Here is a 6,768-nt window from a genome sequence, read left to right on the forward strand (position 1 = left end):
GGTGATCTCTTAGAGTTGGAGTTGCCCCATTTCCTTATATCTATTTATGTCTAGTCTTTAGTTTCAAAATAGGATTATATCAACTATTTTAAATATGGGTTGAATTTATAATTGCTTTTGTACAGGCTCTACCAGGTCATGGGATGGTTTTCTATATTATTTATACCTTTAGACTATTTTGATTGTATTGCTTAATTATGTATTGAATTTCATTTTCGGACCTTTTTAGGACATTTCTACAAAGTTAGCTCAATGTGAATAGCTCTTGTCTAGGGTTTGTCTTACCTAGTAGTAGGGTAGAGTAGGTAGCATCATGACTCATAAATTGGGTAATGACAAATGGGTATTAAATCCTAGGTTACATCGGTATAACTGGTACAAGAGAAAGTTTATAGTATATTCTTAAGGCATAAAATGATGAAATCCATTTTCTTTGTTCGGGAGCCTATAGAACATTCTTAGGAGTTCTTCATTTTATTAACTCATTTTGATATAAGTGTCTGAGTTTTGTCAAAAAGAATTCATTTGACTTAAATCATTTGCATATGGCTAGGACATGTGCTACCTGTACACAAGACAAGGGTCTCGAGATTAATACTAGGGATCCCATCCCTATTTGTAGATGAGCTAGAGGTCATGGTTAACCTTGAGATATTTCCCCACCTAGAGGTCAGGATACGGGGCGTCCCTAAGACCGTATTAATTCTGTTGAGCAAAAGATTATTCCTCCTTATCCAGCGGTGGGCCATGGACTAGCCTAGGATTAAATAGGGTTTATTTTTCTTTAGTGTTATGGGATTATTTGGTTTAGCTTTTGGGTTTGGTTGGTGATGCACTATCCAATGGTGTATAGTCTACAGATCAGAGTGGTACTGAGGACCCTAGAGTTGAGGTTCCTTCTATAATGATATTTTCTTATTCGATAGTCACTCAGCAAGTGGTTGCTCATTTTGTTATGTCTACCAAGGAGTAAAACATTTTGGATAGATTCTTGAGATTAGATCTGCTTAGGTTTTCTAGTACACCATCGAATGATCCATATTATTTTCTAATTACTTGTGAGGATAGGCTCTTTAATTTGGCCTTAGTTGAGACTCGTGGTAAGGATTACAATATATTTAAGTTGGACTTGGCTTCTCGATATTGCTGGACAGGTTATCTTAATTCTAAGACTGATGGATTTTCTGCTTTAACGTAGGCTAAGTTCTCTTAGTTTTTCTTGAAATAGTACATGGCTTGTGACCATCGATATATCTGAGAGATAAGTTCTCTAGATTGGATGAGGGCTCCATGATAGTTGTGGATTATTATTATCATTTTATTGAGTTTGCTATGCATGCTACTTTTATTTTGATACTAAGTATGAGAGAGCTAATTGTTTTTTAAGAGAATTGAGACTTACCCTTATATGTCTTTTAAATATTTGGTTGTTGTAGGTAGCGCTTTTGCTAAGGTTTCTGATCATGCTTACATAATGGAGGAGATACATCATGAAGACCAAAGGGGCAGCAATAAGAGGCCTAGAAATTAGGGTAGTTTCAGTGGGAGTTGTAGTAGTTCCTGATTTAGAGGTATTTATTCTTATGGTAGATACCCTCATCATCAATCGTATCAGACTCATTGTCAGCTTAGTAGATCCATGCAGGTAGCTCTCTAGATTACTGTTGGAGGGTAGTCTTATGTTAGTAATCATCCTAGTAAGGGATGTGGTTATTTTTCGAGGGTTGCATCTTCTAGTTATTCTAGTTTAGTTGGCTATTTTAAGTCATCGGGATCTTCTGCTTTAAGTTTAGCTAAGGTGACTTGTTAAAGTTGTAGAGGTTTTGGTCATTATTTTTTAGAGTACCCTAGTTATTGGGTGATTGTTGCTTTAGCTCAGAGTATTCCCCTTATTGGATCAGTTGATCCCTTATCTAAAGATGGTTCACATGGTCGTTGGGGTAGTCCCTAGGGTACTTAAAGGAGTTCTTACACAAGTAGGATAGGAGATCAATCAGGATCCTAAATAGGTAGAGGTCGTGTTCATTTTTATGCAGTACTTTCTAGACCTTAGGTTGAGTCTTCAAATGTTATTGTTAAAAGTATGATTTTTGTGTGGAATCATTTGGTCTTTTCTTTATTTGATATAGGATCCACTTAATATTATGTTTTTGCTTATTATGCTTCTCGGTTAGAGTTATCTTACCATTTATTATCCATGCCATTACATTTATCTGCTCCCATGGGTGATTCTATAGTAGTGGAACAAGTTTTTAGATCTTTTATTGTGACTTTTAGAGATGTTGATAATGATGCAGATCTTATTATATTAGACATGGTTGATTTTGATATGATTCTGGGCTTGGATTATTTTTCCCACTAACATATGGTCATGGATTATTTTTCCAAGACCGTTACCTTAGCCATGCCTGACATATCTCCTATAGTGTGTAGGGAGCTTTTAGCTATGAACCGTTCAGGATGATTTCTTATATGTGTGCTAAGAGGCATATTTTACAGGATTGTTAGTCTTATATTTCTTTTATTTGTGATGTTAGTGTGGAGAGTCTGTTGCTTAACTCTGTCCTGTTGTCTATTAGTTTTATGATGTTTTCTCTATCAATCTGCCTGGTATACCCTACCTATGAGATGGAGTCTGTTATTGATCTTGAGCCTGGTATCCAACCTATTTTTATAGAACCTTACAATATGGATTCTGTCAAGCTTAAGGAGATAAATTTTAAAATTTAAGATCTTCTAGATGAGGTTTTTATCAGAATTAATGTAATTCCTTAGGGAGCTCCTATGTTGTTTGTATAAAAGAAGGATGGCTCTATGTGTGTGTGTACAGATTATATGCAGCTTAATGAGATGATGGTGAAAATTTATTATCCTATGCCTTGTGTTGATAAATTTTTTAACCATCTTTAAGGTAAAAAATATTTTTGATGTTGATTTGAGATCATGTTGCCATTAATTGATGAATCGGGCCAATGTTATCCCAAATAAAGAATTTAGGATTCATTAGGGTCATTATGATTTCCAAATGAAGTCTTTTGGGTTGTCTAATGCCCTAGCTGCATTCATGGATTTGATGAACTTTGCGTTAAGGCCATATTTGGATTCCTTTGAGATTGAGTTCATCGACAATATCCTTATATATTTCAGTAGTACAGAAGAGCATGCACATTATTTGAGGGTTGTGCTCCAGCTTTTGAGATATTATGTGCTTCTTGTAATATTCTCCAAGTGTGAGTTTTGTCTTGAGTCAGTCACATTCCATTGACATGTGGTGTCTAAGGATAGGATTACTATAAACCCTATAATAATTTAGTCTATTCATGATTGGGATAAGCGAACATCACTGATAGAGGTTCGTAGCTTTATTGTCTTGGCTAGTTATTATATGCTATTCTTCAAGGCTTTTCTTTCTATTTCACTACCTATGACTAGATATACTCGTAAGGAGGTTCCTTTTTTATGGATCGGGGAGTGCAAGTTAAGCTTTGGGAAGCTTAAGGATTTTCTTACTTTGTCTCCTATTTTGGTTATTCCCATTGAGGGTAAGGGATTCACCCTGTGTTATGATGCTTGTGATGTTAGTTTTGGTTGTTTATTCAAATAGGGGAATGTTATTTCTTATTATTTAAGGCATATTATGGGATACGATCTGAACTACCCCACTCATGATTGGAAGCTGGCGGCAATAGTTTTTTTCATGGGATTTGGATTCATTATATTTATGGCGTGCATCATGAGATTTTCATCGATCATCGTAGTATTCAATATCTAATGACTTAGAAAGAGCTTAATTCTAGGAAATGTAGAAGGATGGAGTTTCATTAGGATTATGATATCTCAATATTATATCATTCGACCATGGAGAATATGGTAGCATACATATTGAGTCAGTAGGCAGTAGTTATGGGTAGTTTGGCTTGTATTTCAGGTTTTCAGAGGTCGTGGGCAAGGAACTGAAACACCTTGGTTTTTGGACCTTAGAAAAATTCTTGGAATTCTAATTTTTGGACCCAATATGACTCATGGGCACGAGCCATATATATTGGGGTATGGGTGATAAGGTCCAAGCGTATACTGACCAGTGTAGGTTGGTGGGATGGATTTTGGTTACTGTAATGGATATTACTTAGGGATATGAGTCATATTTGTTATTAAAGATCTTTTGGTTCCTTAATCATAGATTTGGTTACTTTGATTGTATCAGAGTACGAGTGGCTAACAATGAGCCATAAGCTAGTGTATGAGTCATACCCAAGACTAGTATGTTGGACAGTGTCTAAATCGTCCTTGCGTTTAAATCTGCTAAGGGTATGGATCATATGCTGTCAATATGACTTGGTTTGATGATTTGTATGCTCGACAGTGTTGGGTACAAGGGTTGAGGGCCGTATACAAGTGAAGGATACCAATTTTATTGAAAAGGTACGACTCGTATGGGTCAGTCACATCCCTATGATAGGATTTTGGTGCAACTTAAGTGGTGGTATTCTGGACATTTCCCCAATTATCCTAATAGGGTCCCATGACTTTTAACCTACTCGGGAGGTTATTTACCCTAGTATTGCATTCATTAACACTAAGAAACTTTTCTAAATTGCTCTATAATTCTCTTCATAGCTTTTGGGGAAGGGAGTCTAGTGTTTCAACTAAAGGATCAATTTGGGGCTTGTCTTGTTGATTTCGTTCCATAATCATCTTGGTTTAAGGCATGTTCTCTACCCTCACTGTAAATTTTAACTAAAGGCATGGTTTTTATAATTTCATTGATTGTGTAATTTTGGTTGTTTAATATGATTTTGGGTTTAAATATTAAAAGGTTGGTTATGGGTTCCCATGCTTTTAATTATGCTTTTATATGCATTAACGGTGTTCTTTGATAGTTGGATTGCCTAGTAATTTTTTAAAGTTAATAGGAATTGGTTTTGGTCATATTATGCCCCCAATGTGTTAGCAAAAATGCTTATAAGGATATGATCATTGCATTAATTACTTGTAATAGAAATATTGCTTGTTTTAAAACTTGGTAAAGGAATTATGCATGGTTTAAATGGCTTGGAATGGTAAATGGCTAATGGTTATGATTGTTGGGTGTAATGCCCTGAAATCTCATCCCAAAGAGTCATGCGGTTCTTAAGGGTACAAGTATCCCTAAGCTAACCCTTTGAGACTATTACTACATATAATAACTTTTTAGAGATGAGATAAACAAAACACTGGTACTGTCATATCAAATGACAGGAAATACAAAGAAAATACTCGGTCCAAACGACCACAATACTTGAAATCTCAACGTACTAACAATCTGATAACTAATCTGACAAAGCCTCCGATACTCCATGACTAAAGAGCCATTAGGACAGGCCCCAAACTGACTCAAACTAAACTAAAAGCAATAATATGTCTACTAAAATACTCAAATGTCTGAATATAGGTTCTTGAACCATGAGGACTCACTATTGTGAATATGTAGACAAAGGTGCTCGAAAATCACTGACGAGGCTGGGACTGAGCACCTTAACCTACATTATAAGACAATGTAGCACATAGACGTAGATGTGGATCAGAACTTAGGAATGTACTGAGTATATGGGGGTGTATGCATTTAAATAAATATTATCATTACTCTTTACAAAATCTTGCATGTATATATGAATGACTCACATGGCTTAAATAAATCTGAAATATAATTCTCATAAATCATGAATAGTGAAACATGAAATACAAATCTCGTGATTCATTATACTTAGCTTTGAAATCCCTACTCTTCTCTTATTCTCAATACTTGAAGGCTAAATGAACTTTAAAAAATACTTTCAAACTCCTACTTTTATCTCATGTAGGGTAAAACTTCTTTAAAACTCAAGGACTCGAAACTTTTAGGAACATTCAACACTTGGGAACTCTAGAACTCTTTTAGACTTGGGACACTTAGAACTCGGGATTATATAACTTTGGACACTCAGGATTATATAACTTTGGACACTCGGGAGTTTCTTCTAACCGACATAAACTATGTGAGTTACATGGAGTCCAACATCTTGTATTTCTAAGGAAGAAACCTCACATTGGGGAGAGGCATCATACTCTTGCCAGGGTGTATAACCTTAACTCAGTGATCACTATCTCAGCCTCGGACCAATAAATCTCAGTCCTACTGGGGTACGAAGTTCTGGGTTATGAGACCTCAGAATCATACCCAACTTAATGCTAAATACTACTCCCATACTGAACTTAGAACTCTTAGGAAATCCACCTCAAATAACTCAAGGGTCTATATTGAAGACCAAAATGCATTACTATTTGTTATAATAGAACATCATGGTGGATTCCAACTCTAATAAGACCAAAAAGGTCAAATATTTCTCAATAATCTCAAATTACTCAAATCATAGGTGATTATAGCACATGAGTTCATAAAATTTCAATTCTCAAGTAGGACTTAGTGTCCCATAGTTCAATCTCAAGTTAAGACTCATCAAAATGCATACTAGAGATCATAAAGATTCATAAATCATATAGTAATCTGGAATTTCAACATTATGTATTAAAATATCAGCATACTCATGTATGTCAATTTCTAAAACATGGAAATTATCATAATCTCAAGAACCACAACAAAGGGTACAAATCCATACTTCAATTTTCATAAGAAAACATGTGAAACCATATATTCTTGTAATTTAAAACAACGTCTGGGCACAAGGACGAAAGGAGTCCGTGTTTAAACCCCACATATTTTGAATTAGAATATTTGGATGAACTCTCTCT

This window comes from Capsicum annuum, chromosome 3 (assembly GCF_002878395.1).
Source record: "Capsicum annuum cultivar UCD-10X-F1 chromosome 3, UCD10Xv1.1, whole genome shotgun sequence".
In the NCBI taxonomy this organism is placed as follows: Eukaryota; Viridiplantae; Streptophyta; class Magnoliopsida; order Solanales; family Solanaceae; genus Capsicum; species Capsicum annuum.